General features: G+C 30.4%; 1 pseudogene; it reads right to left on the bottom strand.

Annotated features, from left to right (window-relative positions):
• LOC107063309 (UPF0481 protein At3g47200-like) overlaps positions 1 to 3,782 on the bottom strand; it is a 20,948-nt pseudogene extending 17,166 nt beyond the window's left edge.
• Positions 3,783 to 11,795: the final 8,013 nt, after the last annotated feature.

The raw sequence follows: 11,795 nt of genomic DNA, 5'->3' as shown, positions 1-11,795 counted from the left end.
TTAGCTTTCCAGCTCGCATACTCGTACATTCCATATACTGATGCCAGTTGGCCTGCATCCCCTTATGATGCAGACACAGGTACCCCGGATCAGCATCCAGCACGCTGTTGATCCAGTTGAGCATTCCAGTGTCAGTGGTGAGCCTCTTTGCTTTCGGAGGACTCGGTTATTTTGATTATCTTAGTTTTGTTCTAATAGGATGTTGTGGGGTCTGTCCCAACATCCATCTCAGTACATTAGAGGCTTCATAGACAGTCAGTCAGTCAGTCAGTTAGTTTTGAGTCTCTCATCCATGTATATATATATATGTAAATATTCTATTTTGAGACTCGAGTTGCCCTTTTTAGGACATATGTTTATCAGTTAAGTGTTTATGTCTTTGCATGGCATTGAGTTATTCTGTTGAGTTAGGTCTCCGCTGAGTTGAGAAATCCAGGCCAAGGGTTCGCCTGGGGCCAGTAAGGGTCTCCGGGTGCCGATCCCGCCCAGGGTGTAGGCTCGGGGCGTGACAGACAATTTATACCCACTAACACATGCACTCAATATTTTATGTTAATAATAAAATGCATATACACCAAATTGCCCCACTCATTTTAATATTAAAATTAAGAGAGTTCGCCAATTTAGTTAAAGGCACAAAGATTCACCGAAAGGACCCTGGAGATTCGTTCAGAATTCCACACACAAACCAAATATGCTACCGAGTTAAATTCGATGTTCTGGACTCAATAGAACAATCAAAATACAAATTCTAGGTCTCCTTGATTCAAAATTTTGTGAAAGTCATAATAAACCAATATAATGCCTAAAAAGACTAAACCAAGCTCGGAACCTCAGAAAATTTAACCAAGACCTCTCCTAGGTCTAAAATCATTCCTTGAATTCAATGGAACCATTTAAAATCCGATCTGAGCATCCGAACTCCGAATATTGACCAAAGTCAACTCAATGGCTAAAATTCCATAAACTCCCAACTTTAGATCTCAAATCGACAAAACAACTCTAAATCTGAAACCGACAACTATCTTAGATCATATTCTGCATTTGGGCACTGATGGAACTGGCAAAATTTCATTCAGAGACTCAAAATTCCGATTGACACTAAAAACCATTTTAAACAACTTATGCCTTTAAAAACTCAAAACTTCCAAAAATCACAATCTTTTACTCAAATTTCGAAACCAACTTCATAAATTGATCAAAAATGACTGAGGGCAACTATTGAGAGGGGTAAAATGGTAATTTTATGAGAATTTCTTAAAATTACCTTCTGAGTCATTACAGATCATTTATTGGGGTTAATATTATGAAGTATTAAATTGAGGTTTCTATACAAACTCTTAAATTTTAAATTTTGAATTTGTCTTTAAATGTGTGTTTCAAGCAACCGTTTCTTCTAAAATTTGATATCAAGTTTAGTTGAAGAAAAATACTTTTAGGGTATGTTTGATACGATAGGAGATGGTATTTTTTCTGAAAAATAAGTGAATTTCTTATTTATGAATTGAGCTACCTAGTGCCTTTTGATGGTGAAAAGTGACAAATATAGATACTTGAAATTAACTAATTAACACTCAACTAGAAAACCCAATACAAAAGGGGGACATATAATTAATGAAGAAATAATAAGATCATCAACACACATATAAAATACATATTAACATTCAACTAGAAAACCCAATACAAAAGGGGGACATATAATTAATGAAGAAATAATAAGATCATCAACACACATATAAAATACATGGATGGAGTTGTGAGGAAACACTACAATTGAGATAATTACTAGTACTTACTTCTTAAGAGGACCTGTGAAAGCTAGAATAGTCTGTATAGTTCTTTGTCCTCTCCTATCCAGTTCGCTATGATTTTTTATAGCGAAGCAAACTCACATCTTTATCTGAGTCGATAAGATGATCCATGAAAGTTGCATAAGCACTGAAATATAAATATTCTAAATCAGTTGCTTGTTGCTCATAAGCAATGAGATTTCGCAGGAGGGTTTATGTACCATCTACTACATCAATAGAAGGTATTTCCATCAATCCATTCTCAAACTTTATATCAAATAACCTTGTTGTATGATTGACCTTTGCAAATCTAACTCCAACTTCGGAAAGCTCTGTTGCATTTGGCATGACCTTATTCCACTTTATGTCATCGTCTGATATTTAAAAATGTGTACTACTTTGAAGTAAATGTTTCATATCATTTGCATTAGTTAGACATGGAACATCGTCTGCTGACATATATCCCAGGTTAACAACACGTCTAAACAAAGTGATCACCAGTTCTTCCAATATTGGTAATTCACCATATTTTGATGTCATTAAATCAAGCCATTTGAGGACAAAGAAAGGAAGTTGGTTTTCTAGTAACAACAAGTTTCAGAGTATTTGATTATATTTGTAATCAACAAAACTGATAATTTTATCTTCTCTTTCTTGACAACGCTCTCGAATAAACTCAACCACAAAACAGCCATCAAGCAACAACATTTGACAAAATTCATGACTATCATCAGTATCGAGATCTTCTATATCGTTGTAACACTTTAGTGCTTCCTTCTTTAGAACCTCCAAATAATGGATGCATCTTTGCACATCAAGCCCCTCTTCTCGCTTAAGAAACCGTCGTAGGTACAACAGTTTGTACTTTTCCATTGGACGAAGTTGAGTATTTTTCTTATGATAGAGATCATCTTTGGTGTATAAGCATCTGGATTTGATTCACGTAGTCGCACATTTACTTTAAATATGTTACACGATTTAAAAGATGATTTGTCCAAATCCTCAAACATTTTATCAAAGATTTGATTTATACATTTCTTTGTTTGTGACCCTGATGGATCTTGATCATTTGTGTCCGTTATGTCAATTAATTGATGCACTTCCCTTCCTTCTTCTATCTATAACGGAAGAGCGTAAGAAATTTTAAAATGTTTATTAAAAGCACTATGCAATAAGCAAACAATTAACTATATTCTTTTAATATGATCAACTTTGCGACCTAGATAATTAGATATATTCGTGTTTAAAAAAGTTGTGCATATATACCTTCATTGTTTAATAAATTATGTATATTTACCTTTTTCTTTAACAATATAAATTAAAGGAAAAATTACCGAAATACCACCTTTTGGTTCATTTATTACCATTATCCCCTATTAGTTTTACACATCTCCAAAATCCCTCATTTTTCTCTTTAAGTCAAAAATCGCGGATACAAAAATTAATAATGTATCCACTTAATTAATAATATATCCGACCCTCTTTACTAATGTATCCGCTTAATTAATAATCATTTTTCTCATTTTACTAATGTATCCGCTTAATTAATAATGTATCCGACCCTCTTTTTAATGTATCAGCGCTTACATTATTGTATCCATTTTTTTAAATTTTTGAGGGATTACTGTAATTATAAACTTATAAGGGATACATTGTAATTTTGCCTTAAAAGTATGTGATTTCGCTAATTTACCCTAAATTAAAAGCAATTAAAACTTACCTCACCCGGCCCATTTTCTTTACCCCTTCAGACCTGACTCAAATTTTAAAAATCCAAAAGGTGTAAACCATGGTTAGCAAATATGTTATTATTATGAGGTAGACCTAAAATTAAAGAGTCTCAAAAAGTCTATATTTAATTGCCAAAAGAAAAGTGGGCTAATGAAATAAAAAACAATGATATAGTTGTGAGAGAGATACCTTATCTTTTTCAGTTTGAAGAAGTAGTGGAATTTGATTATCTATTGAGGTAATTTCAATGGAGTGTGTCATCTCTTTTTCTTCAACCCTAATTCCTACAAAAGATACGTTTTCTGTGATTTCATTTCCTAAATATCATGGCAATTATTTAATTAGTAATCAAAAGCACTATATTCATTGCACAATTTGATTTGAAAAGAAAAAAAAAAGAATAAATATCGTAAAATATTGAAATCGAACTTTAAAAATAAAAAGATTAAGAAGGATACACTTATTAATTTAATGGAAAACACACGAGCTCTTGAAAATCAAGGAAATTTCTTCTGAATCTTCATTTGAAGAAAAGAACCAAAAAAATTACGAAAATATCGACAAAATTTCTTCCAACAACTATTTCATGTCAAATGCATGAAGATCAAATGTTCAAAAACTATATCGTTAAGCACATAATTAATAGGAACATTTTAAACATAATTCAAGTATTCACTAGGTACATACTACAAGGTGGACATTGTGTAAAATAATATTATTATTTTTATTAAAACTTTGCCTGCATTGATCTTAGAGCGCAAAAAGTTACAAGTTGAGTTTGACATAAAATTAAAATTGTAGATGGCACACCATTTAAAAAAAAAAAAACACAACTAATTAAGTATGAGTAAACAACAAAAGTTGTTGTTAAGTGGTAATTACTCCTTCCTCATTAATTAAAGGCTTCAAGTGTAAGTTCTAAAAATAGACTCACCTTTCAAAATGAGATATTCTTTCACAAATTAACTATGAGTAAACAACAAAAGTTGTTGTTAAGTTGGTAATTACTCTTTCCTTGTTAATTAAAGGCTTCAAGTTTAAATTTTAAAAATACTCACCTTTCACAATGAGATATTCTTTCACAAATTCAAATTAATTAAATCTTAAAGTAAGTACCAAATTAAATACTGATGGACAATAACATTTAAAAAATAATGATGACTAAGAATTTTTTGAATAAAATGATTATCCGACTCAGGGGCGGCTCTGCAGCTTTGAAAATAAAAAGTGATTGCCTTAATTAGGTCCTAAAATTTGAGGGCCTCATTTTTTAAAAAGCATAATAGGTTATAAGTTTTTTTTTAAAACAAATATCGAGTATATTACTCGTAGAAAATAATTTTTTTTCATAAAAGAGCAATAAGTAATAGAAGTTCGACAAATTATGAATACTATGTTTCAAGAAAGATTAAATAATTGGCTATAATAAACTTCATAAAAAATATATATTCAAATTGAAGACCTCCATTCAAAATTGATTTTAGGCCACCGATTTATTAGAATCGCCCCTGATCCGACTGAGTTATGTTCTTCAATTTGAGGTACAAAATAATATAATTAATTGATAGTATAATTAGCGTAGACAAAATTACCTCTTTGGTTTGGCTGTTTCTTCTTTTATGTCTATTCAACTCTTGCTTCTCATTGCTATGAAGTATCTATTATTATATAGAGAGAGAAAAGAAAGAGAAAGAAATACAGATAATTGAAGATAGTATCTAGATATGTGTAGGGTAGGAGTGTCGATGTTAGGTTTGGATCGATTATTTTATAAAATTTGTATCAAATCAATTTTTGATTATTTTGCTTTACATATCATTAAAATTAGATGTTCGAATTTTCTTTGATCGGTAAAATTTAGTTAATTTTTTATATTTTTTTGTTATAACGTTATAGTAAGAAGGCGTGGAGGACACAAATTAGGATAAAAAGTTAGTAGGTAGGAGTGCGACCATATATACATGTACTAGTACTAGTAAGCAGGATTGCATTTTCTTGTTGTCGTTACTAGTAGTTGTAGGACTATTTTTATAGTTTCTTATTTTTCGCTTTTTATATGGTTTCATATAGTTCAATTATAGTATTATTTTACTGTAGTACTGTTCTGCTATACTATTTGTTATTTATTTTTTACTATCTATTATTGCCTCCTGTACTTAATTTCATTACATTTTTTTTCTAAATTATTTTTATCTTGAGTCGAAGATTATTTATCGAAAATAACTTCTTTATCTCAATGTTGAGATAGAGGCAAGATTTGTGTACACTCTACCCTCCCAGACCCCATATGTAATGTTGTTCTTGTTGTGTAAGAGTCACAAGTAGAAGCTAGAACACAATACTAGGTATACTTTCGTAGAATTTTAATAAAAACTCTCTAGATGCTTCTACCATTTAAAAAGTGATGAATCAAGAAAATATGAAAGATGACAATAATAGAGATCCATTTCACTATTTTACGGTAATGTAAAATAGAGTTAAACAAATTGAAATGGAGAAGTTCAAGAATGGAGTCTATTAAAATTAAGTATCTAGCAAGAAAATTTTAAATCATATTAAAGGAAAGATATCTAACATCTTGTAGCATACTATCAAATTGATGGCATACATTGTAATTCAAGATGTTAGAAGTTAGAACTAATTTAATTTCAATATGAGTAACATATTAATATGTTTAGGAGGTGGGACTTTAGGTATAAACTAATTACCTAGATCACCCCGGTCGGAGACAATATTTAATATATATTATATTATTTCCAAATTCAATAGATAAAAATACTTTATTCATAAATTTACTCGATACAACACTTTATTTTGTGGCCTTTCAACAAAAATTGTTCACAGTGGACGATAATTTTTTTTTTTTGAGAAATTAGTTGACTCAAGTCAATGACTATATATATTTAACGATATTTTACTTTTGAGTACGAAAAAAGAAAGTTAGGTGTAAAATTAATATTACAAAAGTAGGTTAGTTGAGTAGGTGCATTAATTTCACAACAAAGTAAAAACATACTTTTCCATTCCATATTAATTGAATTTTTGAGGCATTTTTCAAATTAACTTTAATTGTTCAGTTTTCAAGACTACTTTTAGAGTGTTCTTCCAATTTTACCTTTCATTAGTTAGTATTGGAATTAGTGATTAATTAATATTTAGTTATTTTAATCATAAAATTTTGATAATAATTAATAAGGGTAAAATGGAAAACTATGTTTAATTTATGTCTTAATCTACTTTTTTTTATAGGGTGTGAAACACCTCAAAAATTCAATTAATATGAAATGGAGGAGTATTATTTAAGCTCCAAGACTACTTTATTTCTAGGTCTCCTTGAGTAAATTAATTGTTTAGTATATGAGTAGAAGGACGATAAAAAAACATTTTAGTCATTTTATCAAAATCATGTAACACTTACACATAACTTGCCTTCTCTTTTATAATCAAATATGAAAGTTTATTCAAACAAATTCAATAATCTTCTCGTTAAACTAATTAGTTTCATAGAATTTGTTGGTCAACACCATTTATGAGTTAATTTAAAAATTAATTATGTCATTCACATCAATTTTGTATTATGGTTGTTGAAGTCCACTTTTTTTTTTTTGAGTAAGGAAACTAAATTGAACCTTACATCATCACGGTGCTATCTCCATACATTTTTTCTCACTAAAATAAATCACCATACATGATTTATTGGTCATCACTATTTTTGGGCAAATTTAGAAATTAAGCGTATGTCACCCACGTCAATTGAGTAGTCAAATGTAATGTATAGTTATAAATGTAACGATTAATATGGAACGAAAAGAATAGCATAATAACTCCAAGACGACTTAGAATTAAGTGGTCAACCGAATATTAAAGCTTCCCTTTTCACTTCATATCAATGTATAGTTATATTGTTCATTTCTTGATAGATAATTCGATAGTTACTGCCTTTGTCACATATTAGATGAAAATTTTCTACTTTGTACAGTGATTAAGAAATCATTAATAAATAAATTAACTTTACTATTTCGTCTTTTATTTATATTAATTAGCCTCTTGAAAAAATAAATTTTGAATCTTCAAAATTTTCTTAAACTTCCAAAGATCATAATAATTATAAGTGTAAAATGGAAAAATTAATTAACTATTCTATCGTACGTGATTTAGTAAGTGATCAAGTTGTATGAGACATATATTTTTAGTAAGATGCCTATCTAATATGGAACAAAGAAAGTATTAGACAATATTATATTTCCAGATATTTTACTTTGAGGGCAAATAGATAGTTAGGTCCAAAAATTAATTTTTACAAGTAGTCCATGTTGACACCCAATTTTGGACCTTCGCAATATAAATTAATTATTTCGAGCTTCTTCAATTTTAAACGATTTAAAATAATTAGTTTTATAAAATTTCAATAAAATAAAATAAAATAAAATAATAATAATAGTAATAATAATAATATAGCTTGCAAGTTATTTTAACTAGTTTTGTCACATTTTATAATTTTTAGATAATATATATGTTTTACATAATTATGTATATAATTATTATATTTTATGATTATTCGAAAATGGTCTCAAAAAGATTTTAGTTTTAGTTAAATATTTTGTCAATTAGTTTGGTTTAAGTAATAGTTTATATTTTTTAAATTGATTAGTTTATAATTAAGTTAATTGTCTCATTTTGTTAAGATTAAGAAGCTCATTAATTAATTTATATTAATTTTGTCCTATATAAATCTAGCCGAATTCTCTAAAATAACTCAATATGGCTAGATTATAAAATCCAAGTTGGTTATAATTGTAATTCAATTGGCCACATTTTTGTCCCCAATTTTGGATCAATTTTTTCAGCCAAGACTTGGCCCAAATTTCCTTCCAAATAATACATACAATACAAGCAGCCCATTCCCTTCAATAAAACAATACGTACAGCAGCCTAAACAAAAAACGACCCCACATCGTTTCTTCTTCTTTTTCATACATACACAGCAAACCCAACATACAGTACCAAAACCGACCCCATCTCCTTGCGTTTTCTTCTTCCTTGAGTGTGAAACCCAGCAACTCTGTGCTGCAAAATTCAGCAAAAAATCCCAGAAATCCAGCGAGTAACTCGCGCCTGCAGCAGCCATCACTTCCTGTCCCCATTTTTCCCGTTTCAAAAATTTCCTATACCTTCACTGTTGCCCTGGGTAAGGAGGAAGAGAATTCAAATTTTTAATTTCATCCTTATCCATCCTTTCAATTCGTTTTCCCCCATTTCTCAATTCGAATCTCCCCTATATATACCCTTGTTATGTTCACTGTAAGAGGCAGAGGAAGGAGACCGAAAAAGAGAACATATTTTTTATTAGATCACCTAATTTCACCTCAAATATATAGATATTTTGGATATTAAGAACGACTCAAAGAGCTTCATTGGAATCGAGACTTTTGGTTTTGGGAACTCTGAGGATTCTCCAACTAAACTTTGTTGTGGTGGTGGAAGCTCGTCGTTATTCAAAGCTCGTCATTCCCAGTTCTCTGCCTCTCAAAAGGTAATATCTAATTTCAGCCCATGTCTCTTTATCCTTAATGTGTTGATTAGTTGATTCTCGACTGAGTAAGTGTTCAAATGTTATGATTTGAGGCGCATTATGGCTGAATGTTGGCTGTAAATCGGTAATATGGATGGTCTAATCACTCGCTTAGTTTAGTTATTTTGATTTCGGTTATTTTTTTTTTTTGTTGTTTGAAATTTGATGACCCCTTTTAAGCTGAGATTATTTACTTCATGATTAGTTTCTTCTCATTAAATTGAGTGATCTCACCTGGTTGCCATGACTTAGCTCAATTGTGAATTTTTCGAGTCCAGAATGCTAGTTTTCACAATCTGATGTGTAGGTTTATTTTCATTTATGTTAGCTAGTATAAATAGTGTGAGCTGAGTAGTTTACTGCCTTTTCTTATGGTGTGTGCTCTATCTATGTTCAACTAAGTAGCATGTATAGTCCTTATATTAGTTGTTTGTACCTCTTAATTCTCATTCGTAATAGTATTAGTTGTGTAGTCTTCGTCACTTTTTATGTTGACTTAATTTATTTCGAGTCTGGCTTAGTTTGACCAAGTTAAGATTGAATCGATAAATTGATTATTTCAGGCCTCTCGAGTGTTCATTTCGTGTTTGTTTACTGCTCCATCTTTCTGCTATTTTCACCATGAATCATGCTAAGATTGAAATTTCAATATTTGAACCTAAGTGGGTCACAACTTATTTTTTTGGGCCGTCTTTTCTTTCTTGTTTTTACCTCATGGAGTTTTTGTTATCTCACTACCTAATATGATATGTTTGAATCAAGTATTGACCTTTATTTTATCTAAAAAATAAAAAATAAAAAACAAAATTTTTACCAAGAGTTGTTCGCCATTTACAGTGGAGTTTGTATAAATTTGGAGATGTTGTTTCCTTCTAACTTTTGGTTTACTTCTAGTTCTTGTCTCTTCCCAAATTGTTAGCATTATTTGCTAACTTATTTATTCCATGAAATATATTCGTTTTACTATAAGAGGCATGTTGCTAATCCCCTTTTTATTGTAAAAAGCATAATATTCAATCATTTGCAGTTTACTGTGCAAAAAACTTTATTTTGTGTCATTTTATTTTCTCTTGAAGTTCAATTATTGCTTGTTTGCCATGACTTATTTCTTAAAATTCAGCCCAACGTGAGGAAATTGTCCGTACTATGTGGGAGGATTATATTAAAGACTAGTACACTACAATTTATGTTCAATTTTTTTTATTAAATTAAAGTTAGATGAAACAATTACTTAAGTGGAGAACAAATAACTTTGTAATAATTTATTATGCGATTTTATAATTTTTTGTTTACTTGATAAGATTGAATAAACAATTGGGGCTATTTTAATAGTTTTATAACTTATGGGCTTTTTATTTTATGAGAAAATATACTACACAAAAATTCCATATCGCATGTCCAAACAAACCTTCAATTTCATCTCATAATTCCATATCATGATACCATATCATGATTCCATATCGCATGGCCAAATGGGCCCTAAAAAAAATATAAAAAAATTTACCAAGAGTTGTTCGCCATTTACAGTGGAGTTTGTATAAATTTGGAGATGTTGTTTCCTTCTAACTTTTGGTTTACTTCTAGTTCTTGTCTCTTCCCAAATTGTTAGCATTATTTGCTAACTTATTTATTCCATGAAATATATTCGTTTTACTATAGGAGGCATGTTGCTAATCCCCTTTTATTGTAAAATGCATAATATTCAATCATTTGCAGTTTACTGTGCAAAAAAAAAAAAACTTTATTTTGTGTCACTTTATTTTCTCTTGAAGTTCAATTATTGCTTGTTTGCCATGACTTATTTCTTAAAATTCAGCCTTCTTATACTATCATGTGCTATGATTTGAACTCGATGACATCGATCCCAACTTTGTGGTGCACGTCCCGGCATATTTGCTTTCTGTTATTTATTGTTGATAGAGTATATTTCCCCTTTGTTGATCATTTTTGGCTTAATCCGAGTCTAAATCACATGGTTCATGAATTAAATATTAGCATATTTTGTTGTTGTTTGGAAGTTGCATTTAGATGAGCATGTGTTGTATGGTGGAGTTAATTCTCCCTCGGTTTGGGTTTATTCCACCAAAGTCATCTAGATTTCCTGCTTAGCACAATTTATTTTGGTGCGTGTTAATCATATTGGAATTTTAAATATGTTCTCTTTCTCACGTCATTTGAACCTACACTAATATATTTCCTCTTTTCCGTTGTCGTATGTGAATTCCCACTGAGTCCATATTGGACTCCTTTCTCTCCTCCATTGCATTTCGAAGTAGGCCATAAAGGCCTAAATTCATCTTTCTTCCTCTCGAGTCAAGTGGAGAAGATGGACATATTGAAAGTAGCAAACATGGTTGGAAACTAAAATTCCAAATCTTGAAAGTCTGAAAGTGGGCAGTATACATGTTGTCTACAGCATTATATGCTGATATACAGGTTCAGTATAACAAATATGTGGCCAAAAAACGAAGATACAGGTTGGAGGCGTCCAAGCAAACTGTATACAGCCAGTATATGGGTTGATATACAGGAAAAAGGGCTAAGAAACGATCGATATACACCGATATACAATCGGTGTATATGCAAAACGGGATTGGTTTAAAGGCTAAAATTTTCAGCAAAATTGGCCCAAAAAGGGGGCCCAAATTCATTTCTCCTTTACCTTTAATTATTTAATTGTGATTATTTATTGTTTGTTGTTT

The sequence above is a fragment of the Solanum tuberosum genome, unplaced genomic scaffold, assembly GCF_000226075.1.
Source record: "Solanum tuberosum cultivar DM 1-3 516 R44 unplaced genomic scaffold, SolTub_3.0 scf00330, whole genome shotgun sequence".
Classification (NCBI taxonomy): Eukaryota; Viridiplantae; Streptophyta; class Magnoliopsida; order Solanales; family Solanaceae; genus Solanum; species Solanum tuberosum.
This window is presented reverse-complemented; position numbering and strand designations above follow the sequence as displayed.